This window comes from Triticum aestivum, chromosome 1B, assembly GCF_018294505.1.
Source record: "Triticum aestivum cultivar Chinese Spring chromosome 1B, IWGSC CS RefSeq v2.1, whole genome shotgun sequence".
Lineage (NCBI taxonomy): Eukaryota > Viridiplantae > Streptophyta > Magnoliopsida > Poales > Poaceae > Triticum > Triticum aestivum.
This window is the reverse complement of record NC_057795.1, coordinates 8,931,937-8,954,075: the sequence shown is the minus strand read 5'-3', so window position 1 is coordinate 8,954,075 and position 22,139 is coordinate 8,931,937. Positions and strand designations below refer to the sequence as shown.

The 22,139-nt window shown below is 40.1% G+C and overlaps 1 pseudogene; it reads left to right on the top strand.

Moving 5' to 3' along the window:
- Positions 1 to 14,139: 14,139 nt before the first annotated feature.
- Positions 14,140 to 17,419, top strand: LOC123083974 (disease resistance protein Pik-2-like; annotated as a pseudogene).
- The last annotated feature ends 4,720 nt before the right edge of the window (positions 17,420 to 22,139 follow it).

The window sequence follows — 22,139 nt, the reverse complement described above, 5'->3', positions numbered from 1 at the left end:
AGAGTGTCGAACCCAACGAGGAGCAGAAGGAAATGACAAGTGGTTTTCAGTAAGGTATTGTCTGCAAGCACTGGAATTATCGGTAACAGATAGTTTTTTGATAAGGTAATTGGTAACGGGTAACAAGTAACAAAAGTAAATAAGGTGCAGCAAGGTGGCCCAATCCTTTTTGTAGCAAAGGACAAGCCTGGACAAATTCTTATATAGAGAAAAGCGCTCCTGAGGACACATGAGAATTATTGTCAAGCTAGTTTTCATCAGGCTCATATGATTCGCGTTCGTTACTTTGATAATTTGATATGTGGGTGGACCGGTGCTTGGGTACTGCCCTTTCTTGGACAAGCATCCCACTTATGATTAACCCCTATTGCAAGCATCCGCAACTACAAAAGAAGTATTAAGGTAAACCTAACCATAGCACGAAACATATGGATCCAAATCGGCCCCTTACGAAGCAACGCATAAACTAGGGTTAAAGCTTCTGTCACTCTAGCAACCCATCATCTACTTATTACTTCCCAATGCCTTCCTCTAGGCCCAAACGTATAATGGTGAAGTGTCATGTAGTCGACGTTCACATAACACCACTAGAGCAGAGACAACATACATCTCATCAAAATATCGAACGAATACCAAATTCACATGACTACTTATAGCAAGACTTCTCATATGTCCTCAGGAACAAATGTAACTACTCACAAATCATATTCATGTTCATAATCAGAGGGGTATTAATGTGCATAAAGGATCTGAACATATGATCTTCCACCAAATAAACCAACTAGCATCAACTACAAGGAGTAATCAACACTACTAGTGACCCACAGGTACCAATCTGAGGTTTTGAGACAAGGATTGGATACAAGAGATGAACTAGGGTTTGAGAGGAGATGGTGCTGGTAAAGATGTTGATGGAGATTGACCCCCTCCCGCTGAGAGGATCGATGGTGATGATGATGGTGATGATTTCCCCCTCCCGGGGGGGAGTTTCCCCGGCAGAACAGATCCGCCGGAGCCCTAGATTGGTTCCGCCAAGGTTCCGCCTCGTGGCGGTGGTATCTCATCCCGAAAGCTTAATTATGATTTTTTTTCAGGGTAAAATACTTCATATAGCAGAAGATAGGCACGAGAGGCCTGACAGGGGGCCCACGAAATAGGAGGGCGCGCATGCCCCCCACCCTCGTGGCCAGGGTGTGGGCCCCCTCTGGTACTTTCTTCGCTCAGTATTTTTTATTAATTCCAAAAATAACTTTCGTGGAGTTTCAAGACCTTTGGAGTTGTGCAGAATAGGTCTCTAATATTTGCTCATTTTCCAGCCCAGAATTCCAGCTGCTATTGTATAGCAGGCATGCCTACAACAGGTCTATGTTTATTCTTAGTATCGGGTCTAGCAATTTTAGCAGCTTCATCACAGAACTAAATAACATGCCCTTCAATATTATTAACCAAGAGATCTTTGACCATAGCAATACTAGGTTCTACTTTAATTTGCTCAGATGGTGTAGGTGTTCTAGTATTACTCTTACGAACCATAGTTGAAGCTTTAGCATGATCCTTTATCCTAACAGGGAAAGGTGGTTTCTCAATATAGGTAGTAGGAACAATAGGATCATTATAAGTGATAGTCTTTTCTTCAACTTTACTAGGTGCAACTACTTCTACTTCAATGGGAGGATTATATTTAAACCACTTCTCCTTAGGGAGATCAACATGAGTAGCAAATGATTCACAGAAAGAAGCTACTATCTCAGAGTAAAGTCCATATTTAGTGCTAAATTCACGAAAAGCATCAGTATCCATAAAAGATTTAACACAATCAAACTTATGTGTTATACCTGACTCCTTACCTTTGTCGAGATCCCAATCTTCAGAGTTGCATTTAATTCTTTCCAATAAATCCCGTCTAAATTCAATAGTCTTCATCATAAAAGAACCAGTACAAGAATTATCGAGCATGGAGCGATTGTTGAGAGAAAGCCAAGCATAAATTTTTTGAATAATAGTTTCTCTTGAGAGCTCATGATTGGGGCATGAATATAACATTGACTTAAGCCTCCCCCAAGCTTGAGCGATGCTTTCTCCTTCGCAAGGCCAAAAATTATATATATAATTACAATCACGATGAACAAGATGCATAGGATAAAACTTCTAATGAAATTCCAATTTCAATCGGTTGTAGTTCCATGATCCCATATCATCACATAGCCTAAACCATGTCAATGCCTTTCCCTTCAAAGATAAAGGGAAGACCTTCTTCTTGATAACATCCTCGGGCATACCTGCAAGCTTAAATAATCCACAAACTTCATCCACATAGATTAGATGCTAATCGGGATGCAATGTTCCACCTCATGTAAAAGGATTAGCTAGCAGTCTCTCTATCATACCCGAAGGAATTTCAAAGTAAACATTTTCAGCGGGTTCAGTAGGTTGAGGAGAAACTCTTTTCTCTACTGGTCGGGGTGAAGATACCCCGAACAAGCCCCTCAAAGGATTACTTTCCATAGTAACAAGTGAAAGTAAATTTCAGCACACTATATAAATTTTTCCTTACCAAGTTCCATTTACCAAAGGCGCTTCACTCCCCGGCAACGGCGCCAGAAAAGAGTCTTGATGACCCACAAGTGTAGGGGATCTATCGTAGTCCTTTCGATAAGTAAGAGTGTCGAACCCAACGAGGAGCAGAAGGAAATGACAAGTGGTTTTCAGTAAGGTATTCTCTGCAAGCACTGGAATTATCGGTAACAGATAGTTTTTTGATAAGGTAATTGGTAACGGGTAGCAAGTAACAAAAGTAAATAAGGTGCAGCAAGGTGGCCCAATCCTTTTTGTAGCAAAGGACAAGCCTGGACAAATTCTTATATAGAGAAAAGCGCTCCTGAGGACACATGAGAATTATCGTCAAGCTAGTTTTCATCACGCTCATATGATTCGCGTTCGTTACTTTGATAATTTGATATGTGGGTGGACCGGTGCTTGGGTACTACCCTTTCTTGGACAAGCATCCCACTTATGATTAACCCCTATTGCAAGCATCCGCAACTACAAAAGAAGTATTAAGGTAAACCTAACCATAGCGCGAAACATATGGATCCAAATCGGCCCCTTACAAAGCAACGCATAAACTAGGGTTAAAGCTTCTGTCACTCTAGCAACCCATCATCTACTTATTACTTCCCAATGCCTTCCTCTAGGCCCAAACGTATAATGGTGAAGTGTCATGTAGTCGACGTTCACATAACACCACTAGAGCAGAGACAACATACATCTCATCAAAATATCGAGCGAATACCAAATTCACATGACTACTTATAGCAGGACTTCTCATATGTCCTCAGGAACAAATGTAACTACTCACAAATCATATTCATGTTCATAATCAGAGGGGTATTAATGTGCATAAAGGATCTGAACATATGATCTTCCACCAAATAAACCAACTAGCATCAACTACAAGGAGTAATCAACACTACTAGTGACCCACAGGTACCAATCTAAGGTTTTGAGACAAGGATTGGATACAAGAGATGAACTAGGGTTTGAGAGGAGATGGTGCTGGTGAAGATGTTGATGGAGATTGACCCCCTCCCGCTGAGAGGATCGATGGTGATGATGATGGTGATGATTTCCCCCTCCCGAGGGGGAGTTTCCCCGGCAGAACAGCTCCGCCGGAGCCCTAGATTGGTTCCGCCAAGGTTCCGCCTCGTGGCGGTGGTATCTCATCCCGAAAGCTTAATTATGATTTTTTTTTCAGGGTAAAAGACTTCATATAGCAGAAGATAGGCACCAGAGGCCTGACAGGGGGCCCACGAAATAGGAGGGCGCGCATGCCCCCCACCCTCGTTGCCAGGGTGTGGGCTCCCTCTGGTACTTTCTTCACTCAGTATTTTTTATTAATTCCAAAAATAACTTTCGTGGAGTTTCAAGACTTTTGGAGTTGTGCAGAATAGGTCTCTAATATTTGCTCATTTTCCAGCCCAGAATTCCAGCTGCTATTGTATAGCAGGCATGCCTACAACAGGTCTATGTTTATTCTTAGTATCGGGTCTAGCAATTCTAGCAGCTTCATCACAGAAGTAAATAACATGCCCTTCAATATTATTAACCAAGAGATCTTTGACCATAGCAATACTAGGTTCTACTTTAATTTGCTCAGATGGTGTAGGTGTTCTAGTATTAATCTTACGAACCACAGTTGAAGCTTTAGCATGATCCTTTATCCTAACAGGGAAAGGTGGTTTCTCAATATAGGTAGTAGGAACAATAGGATCATTATAAGTGATAGTCTTTTCTTCAACTTTACTAGGTGCAACTACTTCTACTTCAATGGGAGGATTATATTTAAACCACTTCTCCTTAGGGAGATCAACATGAGTAGCAAATGATTCACAGAAAGAAGCTACTATCTCAGAGTAAAGTCCATATTTAGTGCTAAATTCACGAAAAGCATCAGTATCCATAAAAGATTTAACACAATCAAACTTAGGTGTTATACCTGACTCCTTACCTTCGTCGAGATCCCAATCTTCAGAGTTGCGTTTAATTCTTTCCAATAAATCCTGTCTAAATTCAATAGTCTTCATCATAAAAGAACCAGTACAAGAATTATCGAGCATGGAGCGATTGTTGAGAGAAAGCCACGCATACAATTTTTGAATAATAGTTTCTCTTGAGAGCTCATGATTGGGGCATGAATATAACATTGACTTAAGCCTCCCCCAAGCTTGAGCGAAGCTTTCTCCTTCGCAAGGCCAAAAATTATATATATAATTACAATCACAATGAACAAGATGCATAGGATAAAACTTCTAATGAAATTCCAATTTCAATCGGTTGTAGTTCCATGATCCCATATCATCACATAGCCTAAACCATGTCAATGCCTTTCCCTTCAAAGATAAAGGGAAGACCTTCTTCTTGATAACATCCTCGGGCATACCTGCAAGATTAAATAATCCACAAACTTCATCCACATAGATTAGGTGCTAATCGGGATGCAATGTTCCACCTCCTGTAAAAGGATTAGCTAGCAGTCTCTCTATCATACCCGAAGGAATTTCAAAGTAAACATTTTCAGCAGGTTCAGTAGGTTGAGGAGAAACTCTTTTCTCTACTGGTCGGGGTGAAGATACCCCGAACAAGCCCCTCAAAGGATTACTTTCCATAGTAACAAGTGACAGTAAATTTCAGCACACTATATAAATTTTTCCTTACCAAGTTCCACTTACCAAAGGTGCTTCACTCCCCGGCAACGGCGCCAGAAAAGAGTCTTGATGACCCACAAGTGTAGGGTATCTATCGTAGTCCTTTCGATAAGTAAGAGTGTCGAACCCAACGAGGAGCAGAAGGAAATGACAAGTGGTTTTCAGTAAGGTATTCTCTGCAAGCACTGAAATTATCGGTAACAGATAGTTTTGTGATAAGGTAATTGGTAACGGGTAACAAGTAACAAAAGTAAATAAGGTGCAGCAAGGTGGCCCAATCCTTTTTGTAGCAAAGGACAAGCCTGGACAAATTCTTATATAGAGAAAAGCGCTCCCGAGGACACATGAGAATTATCGTCAAGCTAGTTTTCATCACGCTCATATGGTTCGCGTTCGTTACTTTGATAATTTGATATGTGGGTGGACCGGTGCTTGGGTACTGCCCTTTCTTGGACAAGCATCCCACTTATGATTAACCCCTATTGCAAGCATCTGCAACTACAAAAGAAGTATTAAGGTAAACCTAACCATAGCACGAAACATATGGATCCAAATCGGCCCCTTACGAAGCAACGCATAAACTAGGGTTAAAGCTTCTGTCACTCTAGCAACCCATCATCTACTTATTACTTCCCAATGCCTTCCTCTAGGCCCAAACGTATAATGGTGAAGTGTCATGTAGTCGACGTTCACATAACACCACTAGAGCAGAGACAACATACATCAAATCGAAATATCGAACGAATACCAAATTCACATGACTACTTATAGCAAGACTTCTCATATGTCCTCAGGAACAAATGTAACTACTCACAAATCATATTCATGTTCATAATCAGAGGGGTATTAATATGCATAAAGGATCTGAACATATGATCTTCCACCAAATAAACCAACTAGCATCAACTACAAGGAGTAATCAACACTACTAGTGACCCACAGGTACCAATCTGAGGTTTTGGGACAAGGATTGGATACAAGAGATGAACTAGGGTTTGAGGGGAGATGGTGCTGGTGAAGATGTTGATGGAGATTGACCCCCTCCCGCTGAGAGGATCGATGGTGATGATGATGGTGATGATTTCCCCCTCCCAGGGGGGAGTTTCCCCGGCAGAATAGCTCCGCCGGAGCCCTAGATTGGTTCCGCCAAGGTTCCGCCTCGTGGAGGCGGTGTCTCATCCTGAAAGCTTAATTATGATTTTTTTTCAGGGTAAAAGACTTCATATAGCAGAAGATAGGCACCAGAGGCCTGACAGAGGGCCCACGAAATAGGAGGCCGCGCGTGCCCCCCACCCTCGTGGCCAGGGTGTGGGCCCCCTCTGGTACTTTCTTCGCTCAATATTTTTTATTAATTCCAAAAATAACTTTCGTGGAGTTTCAAGACATTTGGAGTTGTGCAGAATAGGTCTCTAATATTTGCTCATTTTCCAGCCCAGAATTCCAGCTGCCGGCATTCTCCCTCTTCATGTAACCCTTGTAAAATAAGAGAGAATAGGCATAAGTATTGTGACATAACGTGTAATAACAGCCCATAATGCAATAAATATCGATATAAAAGCATGATGCAAAATGGACGTATCAAGTCCCCTAGGGTTTCTGGAATATTTGGGTATTTATAGAGCAAAGAGGCAGTTCAGGGGGTACCTGATGTGTGCAGAACCCCCCAGGGCGCACCTGGGCCTCCTGGCGCGCCCTAGTGGGTGATGCTCACCTCGAGCAGCCCCTCACGTGCTTCCTTGGCCCATTGGCTTTCTTTTGGTCCAAAAAAATTCTCCAGGAGTTGCGTTGCATTTGGACTCCGTTTGATATTGATTTCCTGCGATGTAAAAAACATGCAGAAAACAGCAACTGGCACTGGGCACTATGTCAATAGGTTAGTACCAAAAATGATATAAAATGACTATAAAATGATTGTAAAACATCCAAGAATGATAATATAACAGCATGGAACAATCAAAAAATATAGGTACGTTGGAGACGTATCAGCATCCCCAAGCTTAATTCCTGCTCGTCCTCGCGTAGGTAAATGATAAATACATAACTTTTGATGTGGAATGCTGCCTAACATATTCATCACATTTCTTTTCTTTATAGCATGGACATATGGGCTTTTATATGATTCAAAGCAATAGTCTAGTTTTGACATGAATACTTTAATACTCAAGCATACGAACAAGCAACCATGTCTTTCAAAATATCAACACTAAAGCAAGTTATCCCTAGCCCATCATGCTCAATCATTGATCCATTCATGAAACACACTCGAATATCAGCTACACCCAATGCTCAAATACGATCATAATGCCCCTTAGTTGGTGCTTTATAAGAGAAGATGGAGACTCAAATTCAAAAATAAAAATTGCATAAGTAAAAGAAACGCCCTTCGCGGAGGGAAGTAGGGTTTGTAGAGGTGCCAGAGCTCAAAGCTTAAATTGAGATATAAAATTATTTTTGAGAGGCATACTTTTCCTACCAACGAAAACGACTTCGAGCATCCCAACACTTTACATGCTAGATACATCATAGGCGGATCCCAAACAGAAAATAAAGTGTATTCCTTTTTCCATCAGAACTTTCACTTTTCATGGCTAACTGTATCCACGGGTGCCCTTCATACCAACACTTTCCAAGGAATTTATTATTTGACAACATAAAGTAAATTCATTTATTCATTTTAGAACTGGGCATCCCTAGTACCTTTGCCATACTCTCGTGCAATGACAAGTGAATAAGCACTCATCATGAGAATAACACACCCTTTACTGCCTCGCGAGTAGTAGATCACACAAAAGAGAAATTTATTTTGAACATTAGAGATGGCAGATGCAAATTTGCTTAGAACGGCATGCAAATACCGCATGTAGGTAGGTATAGTGGACTCATATGGCAAAACTGGTTTAAGTGTTTTGGATGCACAAGTAGTGATCATACTTAGTGCAAAATGAAGGCTAGCAAAAAGATTGAGAAGCGACCAACCAAAAAGCAAAAAATCTCGTACCCAAGCATTAAGCATAAGTAACACAAAAAATGCACCATAAGTATGATATAAATTTCATTGCATAGCTATTCACTTTCGTGCTTGCATAGAGAATCACAAACCTTAACATCAATATTCTTACTAAAGCACAATTACTCATCAACATGACTCACATATCATATTGTCATATCTCAAAACCATTACTGAGAATCAAGTTTATTTTATCCAATGATCTTCATGAAAGGTTTTATTATATCCTCCTTGGATATCTATCACTTTGGGACTATTTTCATATGTTGCTTTTGATAAGCTCAAACAAATATAAGTGAAGATCATGAGCATAAATTTTTGTTTCTCTCAAAATAATCTAAGTGAAGCAACAGAGAATTTCTTAAAAATTTACTAACTCCCAAATAAATCTAAGTGAAGCATGAGAGCATTTCTTCAAAATTAACAAAGCACATTGTGCTCAAAAAGATATAAGTGAAGTACTAGAGCAAGTCCATGGCTCTAAAAATTTAAGTGAAGCATACGAGCAAGCATAGCATAATTTTTAGCTCTCTAAAAAGGGTGTATCCAACAAGGATTCAACACTTAAAACACAAAGCAAAACAAACAAAGACTCATATCATACAAGACGCTCCAAGCAAAACTCATATCATGTGACGAATAAAAATATAGTTTCAAGTAAAATACCGATGGTCGTTAGAAGAAAGCGGGAATGCCACTCGGGGGCATACCCAAGCTTAGTTGCTTACTACTTCTTTGAATATTATCTTGGGGTGTCTCGGGCATCCCCAAGCTTAGCCTTTTGCTTATCCTTATTCCTTCATCCATCGTAAGATAACCCAAAACTTGAAAATTTTAATCACACACACCACGACCTGGTGGTTCAATGGTGCGCTTATATATAATTAAAACGATGAATTATTAAGTGGGTGAGATACGATCCTTGACAAACAACATTACTGTACTTTGTCCCTACTGATAGCCACCGATTATGAGACTAACTTTGAGCACCGATTTAACCAATAAATCATATAAAATAAGTTTAAAATGAAATTTTATACATTTGTAGCATCCAAGCAATTACTCCTTTTCAGTGAACAAATACTTCGTATGTCCCGGTTTATTACGCATACTACCATAGATGTAAACAAATTTTATTCTATCTTTAGTAAGCCGCCGCCATCTCGTCTTCCTGATCAGGACACAAAACTCAATGAAACATGTAAAAACGAAACCCTCCCGCCGGTAAGGGCCGAGATCTACCATGCCCCCATGGCTCTAAGACCACCGGAGACGAGACAGACCGGCGCCGGCGGAAGGTAGAGGAACCTAGGCCTTTTTCTTGAACCCTAAGCGGATGCGTCAATGTAAACCTACGAACAGTTTTCTTTATGACAGCTAGGTATAATTCTATTGCGACAGCAAGACATAGAATACAACAAGCATACCATATCAATTTATTACATTTGACTTAATTATCATTTGTCTATTATACGTAACATGGAGTATTCGGCATAAAAGGAAAAAACATAACATGGAGTAACATGGAGTCAGCTAGTGTGAGGTAGCTGTCTTCGACATCATACTTGTCTTACTCTGCAAGTGACAACAACTTTGTAATAGTGGTTAGTACTATAATGCCAATCAATGAGTGAAAAGGACAAAGACTATATGTATTCTAAATTTATTAGGCAAAGGACGTCCCGTAGGCCTTCCGTTCGTTTCAGAGGTTGGACAATGCGTGGACTTGCATCTAGTGTTCCCAACATCTAGGTGTTCCCCATGCTCAAATGTCTAAAAAGCCTATTTCAAATGTTTTTAAAAATTCTGTAATTTCTTGTGGATGTATACAAGACATGTGTCTACGACCTGTAAAAAATTCAGATCCAAACTCGTAATATACCCTCAGAGAAATTTACATGTGAATAGTATAATTTTTGCTTTTCTCTTGTAGTGACTGTGTCGCGGTAGTAGTGCAGATGGACACCTATGTCGCGGTGGAGCCTTGCCACCCCATCACCGTCTCTTCGGCGCCACCCGGTAAATAGGACCCGAGCACGTTGTGGTGGAGGAGTGGCCTACCATGTTTGAGGCGGTACCTACTATAGAGCTCCGTGCCTTCTGCACTGACTCGGTGGTTGCCAGCACGGTGGTCGCTGGAGGCGTTGTGCCCTCCTACATGGTCGTGATGGTTGTCACATTGTGGTCGTTGGAGGCTCTATGCCCTCTTGCACGATCTCGGTGCACGCCGTTGTCATTGCTGACCCATCGTCCTCCTCGTCTTGGATGAGGTACGCCGCCGCTATGGCTGCCTCATCAAGTTGCTTCTTACGGCACCCACAGGCCCAATGGCCCTTCCTGCCACAATACCGACATGTGCCCGGTCATTTTCATGGTCAGGACCACGTGCAGCATGCCCACTAAAACAAGACTCTGATGTCAATTGTTAGCCCAAACTGTTGTGAATGTTGAGCTGTGACTACTAGGAGTCGAGCTGCGAGTGTTAGGGGTGTTGAGCAGAGTGTATTAACATGCACACACGTACAAGTAGTACTAGGATTTGAAGTTTTCTTAATTGAAGTTGAATACTTCTTACTTTGTATTGGCTTACGTACAACCGTAGGCTACAAGCTACTCCCTCCGTCCGAAAAAGCTTGTCTCTCAAATGGATGTATCTAGCATCAAATTAGTGCTAGATACATCCATTTGAGAAACAAGTTTGGGAGAAGGTTTTCAGACGGAGGTAGTAGTTGACAAAGAAAACCGACTATATGAGGTTGACCTCATTGCTTACTTATGTACTAATTAACATGTCATGCATATTAGCTGCAGGTTATCCTATCCTGACATGAGGTTACTTGTAGTAGGGAGTGTCATATATTAGTGTCATGCATATGATCTACATAGTGCGCATAGTATCTTGTTTTTTGTCATGCATGACACATAGTACTATATCATTTATTATGGTACGGTATTATAATACTCCCTTCATCCGATGAAGAGTGTATGTTTGGCTTAAAAATTTTCCACAAAAGAATGTACTTCTATCTTCAAAATGCACTTTAAAGTAGAACAAAAAGCTTCTCATCACACGATAATCAAGACAAATAAGGGCATGTACAATGGTGATGTCTTAGTAGTGCCATATAGGATAAATGATGAGGTGGAGCAGAGAGAACACATAAGAAAAGGCTTGTCTTCTCTTATTTAAGAGAAGACAAGAGATGATCTCTTAGCACAATATGTCTCACCACATTTTTAGGAATAGTTAGTTATTGGAGATAAGGCTAAGGGGATGACCCATTGTAGACATCTTTTTTTATTATCTCTAAATTACATGCAAGACTTAAGATAAGACTATATTATCAACCATTGTACATGCCCTAACATTGTACACATGATCTCATTAATTTCTACATGCACTTAGCTCATTGGATGTTGGGTAATTAAAGAGGAGAGAGATGGTGGTTTGCAACTTTCCAATGCATTTTTTACTCCACTTCATAATTTCTCCTAAAACTTCTATATGTACACTTTTCAGCGGCCGAAAGTGTATGATAGTCAACCATCTCTTTCTTCCCTTATTATGTACCACCTTTATCAAAATTGCATGGCACCAAAAAACATTAATAAGGTACAACAACCTACACTAGTGGTTTAGCTATAAGGCTGGTCACAGTGGGGAGGAACTTAGGAGTAACATCACACACTCCAATACAACTTTGCTTATGTGGCACATATTTAATGAAGAGAGAGGTTCTTGTGGTAACTAGCTAAGTTACCGAAACATCACACTCCAAAAAACAATGAGTCTATAACCTAATAAATACATCGTTGCATGACACTATATAGATGTTCCTACCCACTATGGAGGTAGTAACATAGTTTAGGAAAGTGTGTAAGTTACTAGCTTATGTTCTTGCCCATTGTGACCAGTCTAAGCTATCTTTTTTATATTTGGACAGGGACCGACTTGTCGTAATACGTGTTTTGTATCGTAGGGTAACACGCCACTTGCTCTTAATTGTATATATACCAATGAATGGTTCTGCACATTTCCTCCATTTGTTGAGTCAGATCCGAGTCTTGTGCTAGTCAGCACTCTTTAAATAACTAACCAATTGCAGAGTAAGATAACTAAGATCCAGCCAAGAGCAAGTAGCCTACCACGCACCATGACCTGTTAGTAGCTAGATGCCAACTGTACAGTGTATATATACATATCTGTCATATGGCCACACAACGACTCGTAGGGGGTATCTATGGTACGGTACATATACACATTTGTATAATCTACAACGACCTCCACTAGTAGTTTAGTTACTAGCTATCTTTGCATAATTGGACTACGTTGGACAGGACCAGGCTGTTCATCTTGTCGTACATGTTTGTTCTGTACTCCCTCCGTTTCTAAATATTTGTCTTTTTAGATATTTCAACAAGTGACTACATACAGAACAAAATTAGTGAATCTACACTCTAAAATATGTCTATATATATTCATATGTGGTAGTCCATTTGAAATCTCTAAGAAAACAAATATTTAGGAACAAAGGGAGTAGGAAACTAAGGACAGTATAATGGTGCTATCTGTACAATGCGAGTAGAAGGTTGTTGAGATGGAAGAAAAAGAAACGGAAAATTAGGTTTGATATCTCTTAGAAAAATGATAATCTTCTAGCAAAAGAAAGATATGGTATTTTTCTTCGTTATACGAGTTGTCTTCTCTCAATCACACATCTTCAAGTTAAATTTTAATTATTTCTTTAATTTAGAAACATACAAACATTAATTGTTAGAGATAATAGTAAGATAATCCATTGTATATTTAAATATTTTTCTGTTCTTAAATGACATACAATACTTAAAAATAAATCAACCTGTCAACCATTTTAGATGCCCTAAGTCCCTAACAAATAAGTTGCTCTTGCTTCTGTCGACTAATTAATGGTTATGTACCTTTGCTTGAAGTTCAAGAATTCCTATTTTACTGTTTCCTCATTTTATGCATCATTAACTAATTACACCTTAACTTCGCCACCGTGCTGGGCGCCTGGGCATCCCTCCAAATCACCTTCTCCAATGCCGGCGACCACCAAATACATCTGCACCTTCAAAATACCAGCTGGTGAATTTGTTTTCACCTGTTTATATACCAACTTGTGGTACTACATGTTTGGTCTCGTAGGTAATAATTTAAAAAACAATTAATAACACACAAGTTGCTCTTAATTGTATATATACTAATGCTTGAGACAGATCCAAGTGTCACCACTCCTTAAAAAACTACCCAACTGGAGAGTGCTATAACTAAGATCCAGCCAAGAGCAGGTAGCCTACCACACAGCACGACCTGGTGGTTCAATGGTGTGCTTATATATAATTAAAACGATGAATTATTAAGTGCGGGTGATGTACGATCCCTGACATACAAAATTACTGTACTTTGTCCCTACTGATAGCCACCGATTATGAGACTAACTTTGACCACCGATTTAACCAATAAATTATATAAAATAAGTTAAAAATGAAATTTATACGTTTGTAGCATCCAAGCAATTACTCCTTTTCAATAAACAAATACTTCGCCAGTCCCGGTTTATTAGGCATACTACCATAGATGTAAATCATAAATATGACTATATGTCACACTAATTATGCGTTGGAAAACTTCTTGCATATACAAATCTAATAGTATACTTTTTATGGCATATACCCTATATTGTGTTAGTCATATATACAAGATCAAAATATGATCCGAAATATTGGAAAACTTCTTGCATATACAAATCTAATATGCGTTGGAACCACCTTTTGCGGCGTTGCACTAGCTTCATACTCTCTTTTTTAAGAACACATGTACACATCACTCTTTTTTCTTCGTCACAGTAGCCTGCAGGCAAGCCAAAGACTCCTGTTGGGAGAGCAAGTAACAAGAGTGAACCGAGGATGGACCTCGTCGTCGGCGCTTCAAGCAACGCCGTGAAATCACTCGTCGGCAAGCTGGGAAGCCTCCTCGCCCAGGAGTACACCCTAATCCAGGGCGTCCACGACGACATCCAGTACATCAACGACGAGCTGGCGAGCATGCAAGCCTTCATCAACAAGACCAAGCGAGCAGCCGGCCACGACGATCACAGGCATGACTGGATGAAGCAGCTGCGGGAGGTGTCGTATGACATCGAGGATTGCATCGACGACGTCAACCACCGGCTCGGCCACGAGCCCCGCGGGAACGGCAAGCTGATTTACCTCCGGAAGAAGTGGTACCTCCTCAAAACGCTCTATGCCCGCGGCTGCATCGCTGCCGACATCCGCAACCTCAAGATCCGGGCGCAGCACGTCAGCGACCGGCGCACCAGGTATGGGGTGGAGAACCTTACAGGCAGCCAGACCGAGGAAGACGACGCTCCCACAGACCGTGTAACCCCTCCTGTCCTGAGCTCATTGGTACCAAGCAGCCTGTGGGGGTAGAGGATGCCATGGGCGAGCTTGGGGAATGGTTTCAAGAGGGGAATCAGATAATACCCAAGAGGTTCCTTGCCATTGATGGATTTGGTGGCCTCGGGAAGATCACGCTCGCCCTGGAGTTGTACCGCAAGTTCGGAGATGGATTTGACTGCAGAGCGTTCGTGCAGGTGTCGCAGAAGTTCGATCTGCTAATGCTTTTGAAGAGCCTTTTCATTCAGTTCCGTGAGCAGCAGGCTCACGATGATTTGTCTGTCAGAGTTGAGGAATTGGAAGAAATCCCTCTCAAAAAGATGCTCGCTCGCCAATTAGAAGATAAGAGGTATAATTTTGGCTCCACTAATTTCCATTTCATTTTTCTCTAAAAACATTGTATGTCTGGTTAGTCCTTTCATATATTGAACTGAATTCTTTCATATTTTGTAATACACACCAAATCATTAATCCTGCGGCGTCATATTGCAATTCAAGCTTACATAAATGAGCAATTTGGAATGAGTGGTACGGATATATACTTACTATTAGAAAATATAATAATAATGTGATTTTATTTGATCTTGATGTGGTTTGCCTACTAATTTTAGCTTCATGAGCAAACAGGCACTTTAAACTATCTTGAGTCAGTTCCTGGCGCTATATCTATATGTTTATGTCACTTCTATAATATTACTTCATCTCTAAATTAAATTATGTGTAGGTACCTTATCTTGATAGATGACATCTGGTCCGTATCGGCATGGGAAAAGATTAACGATTCTCTACCAGATAGTTCCAAGGGTGGTAGAGTAGTGGTGACAACAAGGTTTAAATCTGTAGCTGTGGCCTGCTGTCGTCAAAATGGGTTTCCTTATGAGCACAAACCGCTTGATAAAAAGAAATCCTACAATTTGTTTCGTCAAATAATCCCCAATGCTCCCCATCACCCCACAGATGTTGCATCAGATGTTTTGAAAAAATGTGGGGGTTTGCCTTTGGTGATAACTGTGGTAGCTGGGCTTGTTGCTAGTAAACTGAGCTCAGGACCTAGTGCGTCAACTTTAGATCACTATTTGCCTGAAGTTGCCAATGCTTTGAGTGGAGAGCTGGAAACTAACCTCACCACTCAAGGTGTAACAAAAATACTTGAGAGGTGCTACACTGATTTGCCGGCCGATCTGAAGACCTGCTTGTTGTACATGAGCATGTTTCCGAAGGGACGCTCTATCAGTCGAAAGCGTTTGATCAGAAGATGGATATCAGAAGGGTTCATTATTGAGAAGCATGGCAAGACTGTGGAGGAAGTTGCCGAAGACTGCTTCAATGAACTGATTGTCCGGAACTTGATTCGGGCAGTCAGCAACAGCAGCAACGGAAAGGTTAAGAACTATCAGATTCATGACATGGTTCTTGAATACATTGTTTCCAAGTCAAGCACCGAGAATTTCATCACAGTAGTGGGTGGTCACTGGCAGACACCGTTCCCAAGCTATAAGGTACGCAGGTTGTCTGTCCAGAGAAGTGATGAAAAAGAAACAGTACAGAGGATGAAACTATCGCATGTCCGGTCCTTGACGGCATTTGAGAGCTTCAAAGAACTGCACTCTTGTTTGCTGAAGTTTCAGATATTACAAGTTCTGGATCTTGAAAGTTGCAGGGACTTGTCCTCCCATCGGCTCGACAAAATATGCAAAATGCATCAGTTGAAGTACCTGAGCCTGCGTCGTACAGACATTGGAGAAATACCATCCCAAATAGGTATGCTGGAATATTCGGAGGTGCTTGACATTAGGGAGACAAAAGTCAGACAATTGCCAAAATCAGTTAAGCAGCTTAAGCAAATGACCCATCTTCTTACTGGCAATAAAAGCAAGAAGATGGCAGTTACATTAACAGAAGAAATGACAAACATGACAGCTCTTGAGACACTATCTGGTGTAGGAATATATGGAAGATCAAGGTCTAATCAAGGCAAGACGGGTATATTCAAGGCAGCTACCAGCGGCACATCTAAAGAAGTGATTCAATCCTTGGAGAAGCTCACCAACCTGAAGAAACTTAGCCTTTACATAATTGGAATGCTTGAAAAGGCAAATGAGGAATCATTGCTCTCTGCCATTGAGCACCTGAGCAGCTGCTCCCTCAAGTTTCTGGCAATTGACGATGGTTTCACCGGCTTTCTTGAAAATTCATTCAGCTCTTCAAAAGCACCGCCAGAGCACCTGCACACCCTCGAGCTTTCTGGAATGTTGCGAAAACTGCCCCAGTGGATTGAACGTCTGCATAGCCTTGGAAAGCTAACTTTGTCGTTAACTTCACTCAAGAAAGGGACATTGAAAGATCTTGGTAAGCTGCCTCAGCTGTTCTCCCTTATTTTTTCAATCGATGCAACAAACGATCCAAGCGTTCTCAAAATTATAGATCAGAATACATCGGAGTCGGGAGGGGAGATATTTGTGCTGCCCGGTGGGTTTGAAAAGCTTAAACTATTGCGCTTTGTGGCAATAATGCTGCCACCTCTGAGTTTCCTCGGAGGGGCCATGCCAGTGCTCCAGAGGCTTGAGCTGAGGTTCAGAATTTCCGAGGGTGTTCACGGCCTGGAAAATCTTGCAAGCCTCCAACAGGTGTTCCTCACAGTCAGCAGCAAGGCACCTAAGGCAGCCGAGGAGATCAAACGACTTGCAAGCAAGATTGGAAGCCTCCCTTCTGTTATCGTCGATGAATACAACGAATCATCGGTCGAGCCGAGTAAGTAGAGTACTTGATGTGAGGCTACGACATTGGAGATGTGCCCTGGAGGCAATCATGGTGATCATTTTATTTCCTTCCATCTATGGGTTGTTATATATTTGTCCTTAAATATCGAATTAATATTCATTCACATGTACTTGAATTGTTTGTGAAACTTCATCTTGTATGATGATTATTTTGATGACTCATTGTGAGCTTCTCCAAGGATTGCATTCACTAGACTAGAGGTGACTACACTGTTTGTTGGTTAGGCAAGGCACCAAACAACACTAGAGGCGCCCGAGGTTACCATTCTTACTTTCAACACTGGAGACTGTTGATTTAAGCTAATGCTCCACAGGCCTTGTAGAGGCTCTTATTTGAGGTTTAGTTGTTTTTTAGAGCATTAAGCATAAGATAGTCTTTCCACCAATGCATTGATGCGGCATTACAAGAAGCTTTACACAAATGCATAGTAGGAAGTACTGTAGTATTGTGTGTCTGACAATTCACTGTGGACTCGGTTCTCTGATGGACTTTCTAGCTTGTCTGCCCAGTCCATTACCAATGCCAGATGGTTCCTTTAAGAATAAAATGAAAGTGCCCTTGTTTATCAGCCTCCCCCAATTAATGGTTCGACTCCCATACCTTGTTTTTATAGAGATCACGGTTTGCAGGCTAGAGCGCGATGATCTAAGGATGCTCGCGCGCTTGCATTCATTAAGGTGCCTAATTCTAGGTTTGCACTTTGTTCCGGAAGGAGAGATTATGATTTACGGCTTGCGAGATTATCCGTCTGCTGCCGTGTTCCGTGGCTCGCTTTCGAAACCTCCACCACATGTAGATGGTGGCTCTCTATTAGGCTGCTCATAGGAGTAACATAAGTAGGAACATGCATGTCACATAGGCAAAAAATTATGATGTGACAAGTAATTAATGAGGAGATATGCAAATAAAGTAACATAATATGTTACCATCACATAGCGGGTCTCAATGTAAAATGACTCTACAAAGTAAGAAATGAAGTTCTATATGTTATCATATCTATGATACTATCCCCTAACTAGTAACATATGCATGTTACTAATTTAAGTACTCCCCAATGACTAGCCTTAGAGAATCTACAACCTGCCCGCTTAAATTCTCCCTAAATGTTCGAGACAACACTTCATCCTGATATGTTCGCACAGTTCACAAACCCTTATACCTAGCTCATATATGGAGGGGATATGAGGATACCTAGGCACGTCCAGTCAGAGTGCCACATAGGATTTGGCCATCACGGGACCACATTTTCTCCTTTTAATTATTTTTTTCTCCATCCCATTAATCACATACATGTGACCAGACATATAGTGGGAAAAGTAAAGAGCATGACTGTTCACACGAATAAATAAGGGCTCAAAACTGACACGCCTGAACACTGAGCAGACGCGTCCACGGACTTTTGAGGGTTGAATTTGTCCTGTCCAGCCATATATGCCCTTACAACAACGCACGGCACAGTCGATGTCATGACAGAAGAAGTGGCGCAGAAGCAAGGAACAACACCGGCCCGTGTGCTGATGCAAAGTAGGAAATAATACAGCCATAAGGGGCGACTATGCCTCGCTTAATACGAAGTAGTAGCCAGCCTCGCCGGCGTGCACCCTTACAGGAGCCGGTGATAGGTCGGCTCAGTAAGGAAGTGTGTTCGCCATGCCGACGTCATGACGATGTCATGGCAAAGCCACGCAATGTTTTTCCTTTTTCTTTTTCTTTGTATTTTAAGTGAATATATTTTCAAAATGTTAAATTTACTTAAAAAGAATCAAAAACCATGATTTTAAAAAATGTTAGCGCTACTAAAAAAATCGATAGCTTTAAAATATGTTCATGAAAATGAAATCATGTTCCTGTGTTTCAGAAAATGTATGTGATTTCATTTTTTTGAGAAATATGTATGTAATGTAAAAAATTGTTTTGCATAGTATACAAAAAATGTTTCGTACCATTAAAAAATGTGCATAACATTTTAAAGAAATGTTCCAGAGATTGCATGCAACTCTAGTGGCATTTAAAAAATGTTCATACAATGTAAAAAAATTCCTGCATAGTTTTAGAAAAGTGTTTATGACCATATAAAATCGTTCAACGTGTATTTGAAAAATAAATCACCATGTATTCAAAAAAGTGTTCAAAACATGTACTCCCTTCATTCCATAATTCAGTGAACATAGATTTTTCCAAAAGTAAAACCTCACACACTTTGACCAAGTTTTCGAAGAAAAATGTTTACATTTAGAGTGCCAAGCATGTCTCATTAGATTCACTATAAGAAGTAGTTTCATGGTTTATATATTTGGTATTGTCAATATAAATAGTTTACAACATGTATATTATAGAACAGAGGGTGTACTAAGAAATATACATCGTTTATTTGAAAAATATTGAACATGTATTGAAAAATATTTCACTCTGACGTCATGAAGACATAAATTTATTTTTAAAAATTAAAACCATGAACTTGAAAAATGCAGCTCACGTAAAACAATTGTTGACAGATTCAAAATATTATTTGTGGCAATGAAAAATGTCCTTGCATTTCAATAAACTGTGTGTGAAAATCTTGAATGTCAAAAAACGTTAGTGTAATATAAAAAAAATGTTTGGTATCATTTAAAAAATGTACCTGAAGTTTTCAATAAATATTATCACATTTTATATAAAAATTGTCACATTTACAACAATGTTTATGCATTGAAAAACAATGCTCTGGTATTTAAAATAATGTTTATTACAATATAAGAAATGTTCAACATGTCACTACAAGAAATATGTCAACTAGTGACCTTCTGTCAGTGACCCTGGAAGAATTGGTCATAGATCTATGACCATTTGAGACCAATTGGTCAAAAGCTGTTCGGAGGGCTCCAAACCCTAAACCATTGCGGCCATTTTGGTCAGAAAGGTCGTAATTTCCTTACACGAAATGGTTATAAAGCAAACAGTGCTGGTCCGCTGCCTTATTTCTAGTTGTTAACGACCAATATAGATGGTCATAGCCTTGTAGATGGTGGTGGGTTGTGATGACTAGGCATCATCTCATCAGTTTTGCCTATGTGTCATGTCCATGTGTCAATTTTTGCCCTAGGTTGTGAAGCAACCTATATTTCTGTTATTCCAAAAATTCCCAAAAAATTCTCATAAATTTTTTGGATCATATCTTCATCAAATATGTAAAAAAAATTCTTTGCCTAGTTCAAAAATAACTCAACAATATTTATTTTCATATTCTGTTCAGAGCAACACTTTGTGAAGGAAGTGTTATTTATATATTCTTGATTTCCCTAAAAATTTGTGAAGACATTCTTCTTAGTATATGATCATCCTCAGCCAAAACTCATACCCATTGGTCATGTGCATTTCCCGTACCGCTAATCAAACACTTGGCTGTTAATTCATGTTTGAGCATAGTTCGATCTCCTCATGAGAATCTTATGTTATAATTTTCTTTCTAGCACCTACCTGGGGAGTGCCCAACCCACTAGACATGCATAGGCCGCCTAGAACGCATGGCAGTGCCACGGTCACGCGGTGACCACGCGGCGGCATGCGAGCGTATGCGCTCTAGAGTTGGGGCCCTCGGCCACCGTCCAAACCTCGATGTCTCGCCACCATACCATGTATTTATGATTAAATAGGTACTTATGTAACTAGAAATGATTTTTGGAAAAAAATAAATAGCAAACTATGAGGCAGCTGCAGTTCAAATTTGACCCGCTTCCTACTGAATCAGCGGGAATTTGTCTTTTTCACCAGAGGTGGATCAAAACTTTCGACACCCAACCATTTTGTCAATTGTGCATTATATATTGCTTATTATTTTATAAAATTGATTAGGTCCAATTTTGCAACAAATATATGGTAGGTCCTTCACAAAAAAATCATTTTGTGCACTCGGAAAAATGGAAAATGAATTTTTCGTGCAAAGAAAATAAAAACTTCCTTAGGAAACATTGTTTGTCATTCTAAGATGCACCCTTGTGCACGATATGAGGTCATTTGAACAAACTATGCCATGAATGTGGCCATAAGATTGATCATTTGGCTTGACAGGCATGAATCTTCACGCATGATAACTCATTTCTGAGAACACTTTTTTAAAAGAATTGCCGTATTACAAGTTTATTATTTTTGCTGGGAACTTGGCCACATATAATGACACAATGCGAAGGTTTTCCATTTTTTTGAATTTTTTATGTCCGTTTCAAAATGCGGTCAAAACGACGAGAATGACCGTTCCTAGCTAGTGGTTGAATCTTGATTTTTTTGGTGTTTCTCTGATTAAATAGATACTTATGTACCTAGAAATAATTTTTATAAAAAATAAAGAGCAAACTATAAGGCAGCTACAGTTCAAATTTGACCCGCTTCCTACTGAATCGGCGGGACTTTGTCTTTTTCACCAGAGATGGATCAAAACTTTTTACACCCAACCATTTGGTCAATTGTGCATTAAATATGTCCTAGTATTTCAGAAAATTGATTTGGTACAATTTTCCAACAAATATATGGTAGGCCCTTCACAAAAAACCTCATTTCGGGCACTCGGAAAATGGAAAATGAATTTTCCGTGCAAAGAAAATGAAAACTCCCTAGGCAGCATTGTTTGGGATTCCAAGATGCACCTTTGTTCACAATATGAGATCATTTGAACAAACTATGCCATGAATGTGGCCATAAAATTGATCATTTGGCTTGATAGCCATGAATCTTCATGCATGATAGCTCAT